Here is an 11,483-nt window from a genome sequence, read left to right on the forward strand (position 1 = left end):
TCCTAGGAGCTTTATGGTTTTAAGTCTTACATTTAAGTCTTTAATCCATTTTGAGCTTATTTTTGTATAGGGTGTGAGAAAGTAGTCCAGTTTGATTTTTTTGCACGTAGTCATTCAGCTTTCCCAACACCATTTATTGAAGAGGCTGTCTTCTCCTCATTGTGTATTCTTACCTCCTTTGTTGCAGATTAATTGCCCATATAAGTGTGGGCTTATTTCTGGGCTCTCTATTCTGTTCTATTGATCTATGTGTTTTTGTGCAGTACCATACTCTTTTGATTACTTCAGCTTTGTAGGGTAGTTTAAAATCAGGCACTGTTTGTTGAAACCCAACTCTACCAGGAACAGTGCTCAGACTATAACCTCATCAGCCCTCACGGCTCACCTGTGAAAGGAAACCACGACGCTGGACTAGATCATAAGAGGATGTCACGTGCTCTTCCTCCTCCCCCAGGGCCACCTCCCCCAGGCTGGGCTGCTTCAGTTCCTGGTTGGGGGAGTCCTCCTGTCCATGGTAGAACCACCCTGTGGGTGGGATGCTCTGTTGTGTCCTTGCTGTGTGACCTCAGGAAGCTCACAGGCCCTCTCTGGGCCTCAGTTTCATTTCCTGTAGGGGGACTCAGGAGGCCCCACCAAGACTGTAGGTCTGAGAAACATGGGGTCCTCCCTTAGTGGAGGACAATTTGTCTGCTTCTCTTAAGGTCACATCGCCTGCCAGAGACCCCTAACTCCACCCACTCCTCAAGCCACAGCCCAGGAGGGTTTTCTGCCCCCAGCCTGTCCCTTTTTTTTTAACATCTTTATTGGAGTATAATTGCTTTACATTGTTGTGTTAGTTTCTGCTGTATAATAAAGTGAATCAGCTATATGTGTACATATATCCCCATATCCCCTCCCTCTTTCATCTCCCTCCCACACTCCCTATCCCACCCCTCTAGGTGGTCACAAAGCACCGAGCTGATCTCCCTGTGCTATGGGGCTTCTTTCAGCTTGTACCTCCAGGACTAGCACCCAGTAAGTACTCCATAAAATATGTTTATTGAATGAATGAAGAGGTGGGTGGTTGGATGGATGGGTGAATGGATGGACGAATGAGGGATGGATGGATGGATGTATGGCTGGGTGAGTGGATGCATGGATGGGTGAATTGACGCATGGATGTGTGGATGGATGGATGGATGGACACTTACACATTTCTGAAGTACAGCTTGGGCCCAGCTTCCATTCTATCTAGTGGTTCCTTCACCCCAGAACAAGTGACTTTTTTAATTTTTTTTTGGCTGTGTTGGGTCTCTGTCACTGCGTGTGGGCTTTTTTCTCTAGTTGCAGCGAGCGGGGGCTACTCTTCGTTGTGGTGCGCGGGCTTCTCATTGCGGTGTGCGGGCTTCTCATTGCGGTGGCTTCTCTTGTTGCGGAGCACGGGCTCTAGGCACATGGGCTTCAGTAGTTGTGGCTCGCGGGCTGTAGAGCGCAGGCTCAGTAGTTGTGGCGCACGGGCTTAGTTGCTCCGTGGCATGTGGGATCTTCCCGGACCAGGGCTTGAACCCGTGTCTCCTGCATTGGCAGGTGGATTCTTAACCACTGCACCACCAGGGAAGTCCCAAGGACAAGTGATTTTTGATCTAGTGTGTCCCACCGGTTCATGAGATACACCTGAATCCTTCTGTCATGGATGAGGTGGAGGAACCCAACCAAGGCACTCTTTGACTCTTTTTCCATCTAGTTCACAGCTTCCTTGTGGGTTGTGGCCATTTCCTGCCTCTTGCCAAACCTAAATTGATTCAACTGTGGCTTTGATCTCATCCCTTCTTCGTTCCAGAAGGTCCTTCTTCATCCCATTACACTCCCACCTCCTGGCTCCTCACAATCTCCCACCCCACGGTCCCCTTCCCCTCTGCTGATGACATGATCCCATTTCTCCGCTTCCATAAAACCTCTCCTTGCCCCCAACTCCCCTCTCTCCTAACCCCCAGCACACTGTCCTCCTAGTTCCCCTTTTATTCAGGACCAAACTTCTCCTATGTGTGGTCTACATCTCCCACTACCAATTTCCTCTCGACCCACGTGTGATTTAATTCTTAGACTGTGGCTTCTGGCACTGACACTCTGGGGAAGTGACTCTCTCTAGGCCTCTCAACATCACCCCCTCCATGGCCACTCCTTGAACTTCCCATCCCCTCACAGAGGGCAGTGTGGGGCAGTGGTTACCAGCAGGTGCTCTGAAAGCATTACCTACAGCCCCAGTCCTTCATCTATCTGTCCCTGGTTGTGTGACCCAAGAACAAGACTATGAACCTCACTGTCCCCATCTGTAAAATGGACATGTTGGTAGACTGTCCCTCATGGTATTGCTGGGAAAATGAACTGAGATGATATATGTAAAGTTCTTCGTCCCCAGCTGGTTTGATGAGTCTCCTTGTCATCACCGAGAACCCGCTTCCCTTCTTGACATTCCTCCCCATGGGATTCGACACATGGCTCCTGCCTGAGCTCTTTGTGGGCTCCTCTCCTCAGTAACATCCCTGAGCTCTCACCCCAGGTTGGGCGAGATTCTTAGCAGTTATGTTTATGGGTGAGTGGATGCATGGATGCATGGATGGGTTTACTTTGTCCTCACAACAGCCCTAGGAGGTAAGAGCTATTATTATCTACATTTTACAGATGAGGAAACTGGGGGCCAACCACGGTGGTTAAGAAACTGGTCCACTTCAGAAAGAGAAAATCAAATACCGTATGCTAACAAATATATATATAGAATCTACAAAAAAAAAAAATGGTTCTGAAGAACCTAGGGGCAGTACAGGAATAAAGACGCAGACATAGAGAATGAACTTGAGGACATGGGGGGGCGGGGAAGGGTAAACTGGGACGAAGTGAGAAGTGGCATTGGCATGGACATATCTACACTACCAAATGTAAAGTAGAGAGCTAGTGGGAAGCAGCTGCATAGCACAGGGAGATCAGCTCAGTGCTTTGTGTCCACCTAGAGGGGTGGGATAGGGAGGGTGGGAGGGAGACGCAAGAGGGAGGAGATATGGGGATATATGTTTATGTATAGCTGATTCACTTTGTTATACAGCAGAAACTAACACACCATTGTAAAGCAATTATACTCCAATAAAGATGTTAAAAGAAATTAATTAATTAAAAAAAAAAAAGAAAAAGAAACTGTTCCAAGGGTACAGAGCTAGCCTGTGGCAGAAGCATGCCCGGGGCTCTGTCCTAGGGTGTGTTTTCACCTCAAGCAACCCTTTCTCCCTCCCTGATGTCTCCACTCAGGCCTTTGATCTTGGGATGGATGCTTCCTAAATCTCTGTCCCCAGCCTCTGCCTGTGACAGATCAAACACACACCCCTGGACTCCACCCCATCCTCTGGCCTCCTCTTGCCGGCACTCTCAGCTGCCTTAGCTCTCTCTGCCTTGCGATCTAGCCGGCTCTGTGCACGTCTGTCACCCACACTGACTGTGAGCCCCAGAGAGGAAGAAAGCTGTCCACTCACGGTTCACTCAGCCTCAAGAACCAGAAAGGCAGAACCAAGTTCCCTTTCCACCAACTTCCCTCTTTTCTGTTCAAGCCAGTATCATTCCCTACCTCCCCATCTGCCTCACTGGTCTGAAACTTTGCCCTTGACTCATTCCTCGCCTCCAGCCCCCACATTGCATCAGGCACAGACTCTGCTCAGCGATGTCGTCAGGCAACGCTCAGCTTTCTCACTTCCTCTCATTCCCACTGGCTCAACATGAATCCTTCACACCCAGACTGTATCAACAATTTCCAATCCTATTTCCTCCTCTCTGGTCCTCTAGACGCCACCCACCTGCATGCTTATGTCTGATAGGTCTTTCTCAAGGGCTGCTCTGACGACATACTGCCCCCCTCAAGAACCATCGATGGCTCCCTGCTTCCTTCTGCCTCCACTAGAAACTCTTCAGGCCAGTCTTTAAGCCCTACTGTCAATCTGATCCATCCCTCCCTAGTCAGTCTCATCTCACGGATCCCCAGGGTTCACCTTATACTCTGTGCCTGGGTTTGCGGCTCCTGTCCTCTGCTTTTCTAGATTACCCATCCCCTTCTCCGCAAACCAAATTCTACCCATTTCTCATATATGGCATGCCATAACGGATTAAGCAAGGGGGTCACTGTGGAGCCGAGGGGCTGGGAACAAAGACTCACAGTCAGGTAACCCGGGTTTGAATTTAGCTCTGCCATCGGCAAGTTGGGGGATTTCAGGCAAGTCATTTCCCTCTGAGCCTAGGTTCCACATCTATAAAATGAAAATAATAATAGTAACTGCATTAGAAGGTTTGAGTTCACATCAACTGCCTTAGCGCCTATATCTGGCAAATAGTACGTGTACCTGACTTTAAATATCATCTCTATGCCAATGACTCCCAAATTCCTCCCGCCAACTCCAGACTTGTATATCAGCTGCCTACTCAACGTGTCAAACAGATGTCGCAAACCACCAAGTCCAAAACTGAATTCCCCATTCCCGTTCACTCCCACACCTGCTCCTCCTCTGTTCTTTGCCAGCTCCTTCCGTCCGGTTACTTGGCCAGAAACCTGGGTGCCATCCTTGACGCCTCTTTCTCTCACCCCCCACTTCCCATCTGTCCGGTGATCGCCTGGCTCTGACTCCAGAATCCATCCAGAGCCTATCATCTCTCCCCTGGATTCCTACACTGCCTCCTGGCCGTCTCCCCACCTCCATCCTTGCTCCCTACAGTCTATTGTCAGCACAGCTGCCACAGGGAACGTGAGTGTCCTCTGATCAGAGCATCTCCATGGCTTTCCATCGCACTCAGAGGAAAAACCAAGGACCCCACGGCAGCTACAAGGCCCTGCGTGCTCTGCACCCATCCCTACCCTGCTAACTTTGGCATGTTCTTCCCCTGGATACCTGTGTGCCTCGCTCCTTCACCTCCTTCAAATTTTACTTAAATGTCACTTTTCAGTGAGGTCTACCCTATTTAAAACTGCAACCCACCCCCACCTCTTCCTCTGCTCTATTTTTTCTTTTTCTTTTTGCTGTAATACTTACCACCCTCAAACATACTATACCACTGACTTACTTATTCTGCCTGCTGTTCATTGCCTGTCTCCTACCCGTATCCCCCTACCCCCATTCCCACTGGAATGTAAGTTCCACGGGACAAAGGCCTTTCAGTGAAGCATATCCCCCGGCACATAGTGGGCTATATTCTACATACTGGTAGAATTCAGTGAGTGGATGAATAATGGCTGATATTGTTCCGGGGGCAGAGTACAGAAGCACTTCTCATGCAGTCTCACTCTTACCGGTGATGGACTTGTCTCACTCTCTCTCGTGCCTAGGCTTTAGCACTCCATCTGGGCTCCTGCTCCAGCCCTGTAAAACAATTCCTCTTATTCACTGCTAGAGTCCAACTCTCTCTTTCTGGGGAGCATTTGTCCCAGTTTCCAAATTATTTCACAGGCAGGTCTTTGGTCTCTTGACAGCACTGGGACAATTCCAGGCTGTGCTGCCGAGTGACCGGTTCAAGGCACTCAGCCCTCAGGGAGCAATGACGGATCTTTCGTTCGGATGTCAGAGGTCTGCTGCAGCCTGCTCCGAGCCTGGCAGCCTGCCTGGGGGGGGTGGGGGTGGGGGTGGGGTCCTTCCTATCCAATCTGACCCTCGTGCTCCCAAGAAAGGTTTGTTCAGCACCAGGGTCAGCGCTCAGAGCCCAGCATCCTGGAAGGAGAACATGGCACCCTTTCTAAGGAGCCTGGTGGATCTGGTCTCTTTGAAAGTCTAGGGGTTTCCCTGCCTTCCTGTCCAATCTGAGTCACTGCAGACAAGCCAACAGGGACAAGAGCAGCGGCGTTGGGCCATTCGACACGTGGCACAGTCCTGCGTGGATCATGGCTCCCTCAGTGAGGGCTGAGGGTGCAGAGGGGGCGTGGCCACTCCTGAGCAGGGTCCAGACCTGGGACGTATGAGCCCCCAGAGGAGGCTAAGGCCCTGTTCCCTTTCCAGAGAGAAGCCGGCGCCTCAGCAACCGTCCGGGCCCAGCCACGTGGGTTGTGGCTTGTCCTACCACACGCGGGGCTTTCCCCTCAACCCCACTTGCTTCAGCATCTCCCTCCTTCCTGCCTTGCCTCCGTCCCATCAACTCTCCAGACTCATTTTTTTTTTTTTCAGATGAAACTAAAACTATCTAAACTAACTCCAAAAATAATTTGGTATTTTTATTGGGATCACATTGAGTGTATAGATGTCCTTAGGGAGCTGGGTATCTGTACCATCTACTCCTTGAAGTTTTTCTTAGACTGTCTGACCTCTCCTCCCCCAGCCAGCTCCCCCTCATCCCTGCCCTCCCTGTGGGGTACAGGCTGGGGAGCAGGGTGACTGGCTCTCTCCGATGTCTGAGGTTGGGCTCATTAAGGATGTGCTCTCAGGGGAGATGGGAATGAGGGCAGAGAAGGTGTGACATCAGGCACAGCCCCCCAGGGAGCTTCTGCCTGGCCCCGCGGGGGCTCTAAAGTGAGAGTTAGAAGCAAAAGCAGCCAAAGGGAGTGGGGCTCCGGGCGGGACACCAGCACCATTAACCATACCCATGAACCCGCCACCAGGTAAGAGTCAATATTACTGCTCACGGTGGCCCCGTGTGCCTCTCCTTTTCCATCCCGCTATGCATTAGAGAAACCTGAATTGGGCATCCATTAGTCCCATGCATTTCTTCATATTTTACTAATACGTGTATGTCCCTAAACAATATATAGCACTGTTTATGCATGTTTTTACGCTTCATATTAACACTGTCATACTGTATCTGTACTTTCACATCTTGTAGTGTTGAACTTGAGAGTCATGTGTGTTGACAGGTATCCATGTATTTCTTTCTTTTTACATTGTACGCTGTTGCATACAATAACTATACTACAATTTACAAAAAGTAGAGTGGGATCTCTGGAGTTGGACTGCCTGCTGTTCGTCAAGGTAAGTTCCCTTAATCGGTCTGTGCCTCAGCACTTCCATCTAGAAAATGGGGCTCCTATTAGTAGGACATCATCTGAAACCTGAGGAAGGGATTAAATGAGAAAATTCATTCGAAGGCACGCAGTGGCTTGTGACAGGGACAGTGAAGCCCCCGAGGAGGACGAGGCCAGTGTCCTGTTCACCGGCGTCTCTGGCGATAAATGAATGACGCCTCCTCCTTCCCCTGCTCCCCATCCCGCCCAGGAGCCCCACTGCTCCTGGCACCCTGGAAAGAGGACCCGGGCCTACGTACCTGGCCACTCAGTGCTCACACAGATGGGACTTCAACTCCATCACGTCGATGGCAGTCATGATGATATATAAAAACGAGGAAACAGGCCGCATAGGGACGGTGAACCGGGGGTGGGAAGGAGAAGGGAAGACCCGGGAAAATGGCCAGGCAGGCAGAAGCACCCACGCTGAGACTCCTGAGATCCCAGGGATGCTAGGTACCCCCTCCACCTGCTCACCCCTCTGTGGGTTTGGGTGACAGTCAGAGCCTTGACCCAGTCCAGGCTTCCCAGGGGTCCTCGCTGGGCCTGAGGAGCAATTTCTTGACCAGGATAAGAAGCCAGAGGGTCAGAGAGTTTCCGGGGTGACTTGAACACATCTTCACAGAAGGCCACTTTCAGTCTCTGACATCCCTTTGAGGCAGTTAAATATTTTCACCAGGAAATGCCTTGAAATGCACCTCCCCGCCATGAATGGGCGGGCTTTGAATAAATCAGAAAGGGGTGTGGCACAGGCACCAGGTCAGAGAGGGCCAATGGACACAGACAACTGTGAGCCCTGGCCCTTCCCCTCTTTCTCTTCTTCTAGGACCTGTGGTGGTCACTGGAGCACAGAGGGAAGAAGACACACACATGCCTGCTCTCACGGGTCTTACAGAAGCACCATGAAACAAGCTGGGTCACATGAGGGATATAATGGGTGCAGGTGAGGTGAGTACCCGTGGCAGGGAGCCTTCGTTAAGCTAAGTCAGGGAAGGCCTCTTGGAGGAAGTGACATCTAAGCTGAGACCCAAGGATGAGTAGGAGTTGGCCAGGGCAACAGTGAAGGGGGAAGTTATTCCAGGAAGAGAGAACAGCCAGTGCAATGGCTCAGGGGTATGAGAGAGAAGGTTGACTTGAGGATGTAAAAAAAAAAAAAAAAAAATGTGTGCCAAAGGTGATGTGGGGGCGTGGAGTGAGAACGGGGGAACCAGCATCAGGGGAAATGAGCCTGGAGACAGCGGGCCAGTTGAAATCCTCTAGGAAAACAAAGACACAGAACATGCACTTGTCAGTCCCTAGAACTATGCTCGATTTCTGTGCCAACAGGCCTAGGTTACCCTGGTTGGGCTTCTGGGCTTAGGAGGTACGTGAAAGACTGGTTAATGCAGATCATCTGGCAAACACCTGGTGCTCAATCATTTTAATATTCTTCTCTCTATTTACTTCCTTGTCTGCTGCAGTGATCACCAGCGTATCTGAGTCATTAGAACTCCCGAGTATCAGTGTATCTCAAAGCAACTACAAAACCCTTCTCCTTTCCAGCTCCACTCAGTGAGAATCCCAGATAAATCCATTGACAGCTGGTGGGCTAAGGATGAACTTCATCCCGTCTGCCAAGAGAGTAAGTGAAGAGAGGTGAGCTTGATAACGGAAAGCTTGTTTACCCCAGTTAAGGGAATGGTTCGAGCCTTTTAACAGCATCATGCACATTACTGACAAGTCACTCCTACTTAGACCAAGTAATATATTTCTTCTTCCTGATTGCTGCATCAATCAGAATAGGCTAGGTTATGTTGCAATGACAAATAGCCTCAAACTCTCAGTGGTTTAAAACCACAAATCTTTGTTTCTTCCACATAGATCTGCTGGGGCTCTTTCTGTGGCTGGAGGTTCTGAGTCATCCTCACTCTGGGACCCGGGGTAATGGACCTGTCATCTTCTGGAATATTGCCAAGTTCTGGACCCAAGGAACTAAAAGTTCTGAAGGCTCTCTCACCGATAATTAAATGTTTGAATCTGGTTTGACAAACTTTACTCCCACTGCCAGTTCAGAACTGGTCATGTGGCATCTCACCAACGCCAAGGTGGCAAGAAGAGCAGCCCTCTTGAATGCCTAGGGGCAGCAAGCCAGAAAAACTCAGAGAGACTGATGTTGAAACTAACTTCCCATTCTGTCCAAGTCTAAGATTCAGGTGTCTTGCTAGTCTGCTTCTAATTAGTTGGGATTCGTGAGTTTTGACCTTGCCAAGTTCAAAAGCAATTTAGAGGAAAAAAGTTACATCAATTTGGGCTTCCCTGGTGGCGCAGTGGTTGAGAATCTGCCTGCCAATGCGGGGGACACGGGTTCGAGCCCTGGTCTGGGAAGATCCCGCATGCTGCGGAGCAACTGAGCCCGTGAGCCCGTGAGCCACAATTGCTGAGCATGCGCGTCTGGAGCCTGTGCTCCGGCAACAAGAGAGGCCGCGATAATGAGAGGCCCCGCGCACCGCGATGAAGAGTGGCCCCCACTTGCCACAACTAGAGAAAGCCCTCGCACAGAAACGAAGACCCAACACAGCCATAAATAAATAAAATAAATAAAATAGTGTTTAAAAAAGTTACATCAATTTGAAGAGCATCTATTAGCTTAGGGAAAAAATTATGCAAATTACAAATTATTTTTATCTGCTTGCTGACACTATAATGTCTTCATTTTACTTTACCGAAAACCAGGAAGACTGCTTTTCTTTATACACATCCTATAATTCTATAGTCTTGTTTGGGTAACCAATAACAATAACAAAAGTGAATAGAAATAGGATGTTTCGAACCCTTTGGAAACATCTATCGCATGATCGTAGATTCTAATTTACCAAGAGCTCACTATGGGCACGTCATTTTTCTAAGTGTTCAGCAAGGATTATCTTATGACATCTTCCCCTACAAGGAGAGTTGTTATTATTCCTATTCTACAGAGGAGAAAATCAAAGCTCGGAAAGGTTAAGCAACTTGCCTAAAGTCATACAGCCGAAGATCACCATGTTACATTACACTCCTGTATGGCTAAAAAACAAGAGGCTCATTATAAATAATTCTGTTCTGTCCTCTGGGGGCAACAGATCCCTTGAAGGTAAGAGAGGGGCATCTCTTCCAAAACATTCCCTGCTTTGGAATTCTCCTAGGTTCAGAGGCATCACCACCACCAGCCGATTTGGTGAGATTAATGAGATCCTGCATGGGTCTGGCCGTTGAAGTTTGCGGTCATCTGGGGAAAGCCAGCCTAGCACTAGATCTTTACTTTAATCCCAGCAGCTGAAACATTATTTATCCAGGAAAGCACATGACTGAGAAGAAGTAAATGGGGCACAGGTGGTCTCCTGAGCTATTAGTCGCACAGGGGCAGCAGGGCGTGCACACACACACACACACACACACACACACACACACTCACGTATATCTTGGCTCCCAGATGCCTATTCAGCCTGTGCTGGAAATTCCCAGCCATTTGTGTCTGTGTTTTTCTGCCTGGCCTCACCCTTTTGGGGAATGTACAGAAAACAAAGGAGAGGGAAAGGGGAATAACAACAAAGGGCAGAGGGTGAGAAGAATGCAGGTAGCTACCACTCAAAGGACCCTGCAAACCTGGGAGGAGTGGGGGTGGGCTGGCCTGGTGCGGAGGGCTCTAAAACTTTGGCTAGGAGCCAAATCCCCTAATTTGGAAGGCAGGGCAGTGGGGGAGGGGGAGAGGAGGGGAGGAGGGGGAAAGGGGCAATGTCTTGAAGGTACAGATTCCCAGCTCTCCCACCCCTGCAGTCAGAATTCAACGGGGCTGAAGTGGGGCTTGGGAGTCTGTACTTTTGACAATCTGTGGCTCACGCTTTCAGAAATAGTGATTAAGACTGAAGTCCTGGGCTTCCCTGGTGGCGCAGTGGTTGAGAATCTGCCTGCCAATGCAGGGGACACGGGTTTGAGCCCTGGTCTGGGAAGATCCCACATGCCGCGGAGCAACTAGGCCCGTGAGCCACAACTACTGAGCCTGCGCGTCTGGAGCCTGTGCTCCGCAACAAGAGAGGCCACGATAGTGAGAGGCCTGCGCACCGCGATGAAGAGTGGCCCCCGCTTGCCACAGCTAGAGGAAGCCCTCGCACAGAAACGAAGACCCAACACAGCCAAAAATAAATATTAAATAAATAAATAAATAAATAAAAGAGCCTTCCCTAAAATTAAAAAAAAAAAAAAAGACTGAAGTCCTGGAGAAACACTTCAGGTCATATTCCAGCTCTGCTGCTTACAAGCTGTGTGACCTTGGGCAAGTCACGTAGGCTTTGAAAGCCTTACTCTCATCATTTGTAAGATGGGAGCCCTTGTACGTAAAGAACCTAGTATATTGCCTGGCACATGGTAAACATTAAATAAACAATGGCTATTTTAATAATAATAATAATAATATTACTATTATATCTCAGAGCCCTGATCGCTCTATCCAAGATTTCAGAGGCCTCCAAGTCTC

This window comes from Balaenoptera acutorostrata, chromosome 19, assembly GCF_949987535.1.
Source record: "Balaenoptera acutorostrata chromosome 19, mBalAcu1.1, whole genome shotgun sequence".
In the NCBI taxonomy this organism is placed as follows: Eukaryota; Metazoa; Chordata; class Mammalia; order Artiodactyla; family Balaenopteridae; genus Balaenoptera; species Balaenoptera acutorostrata.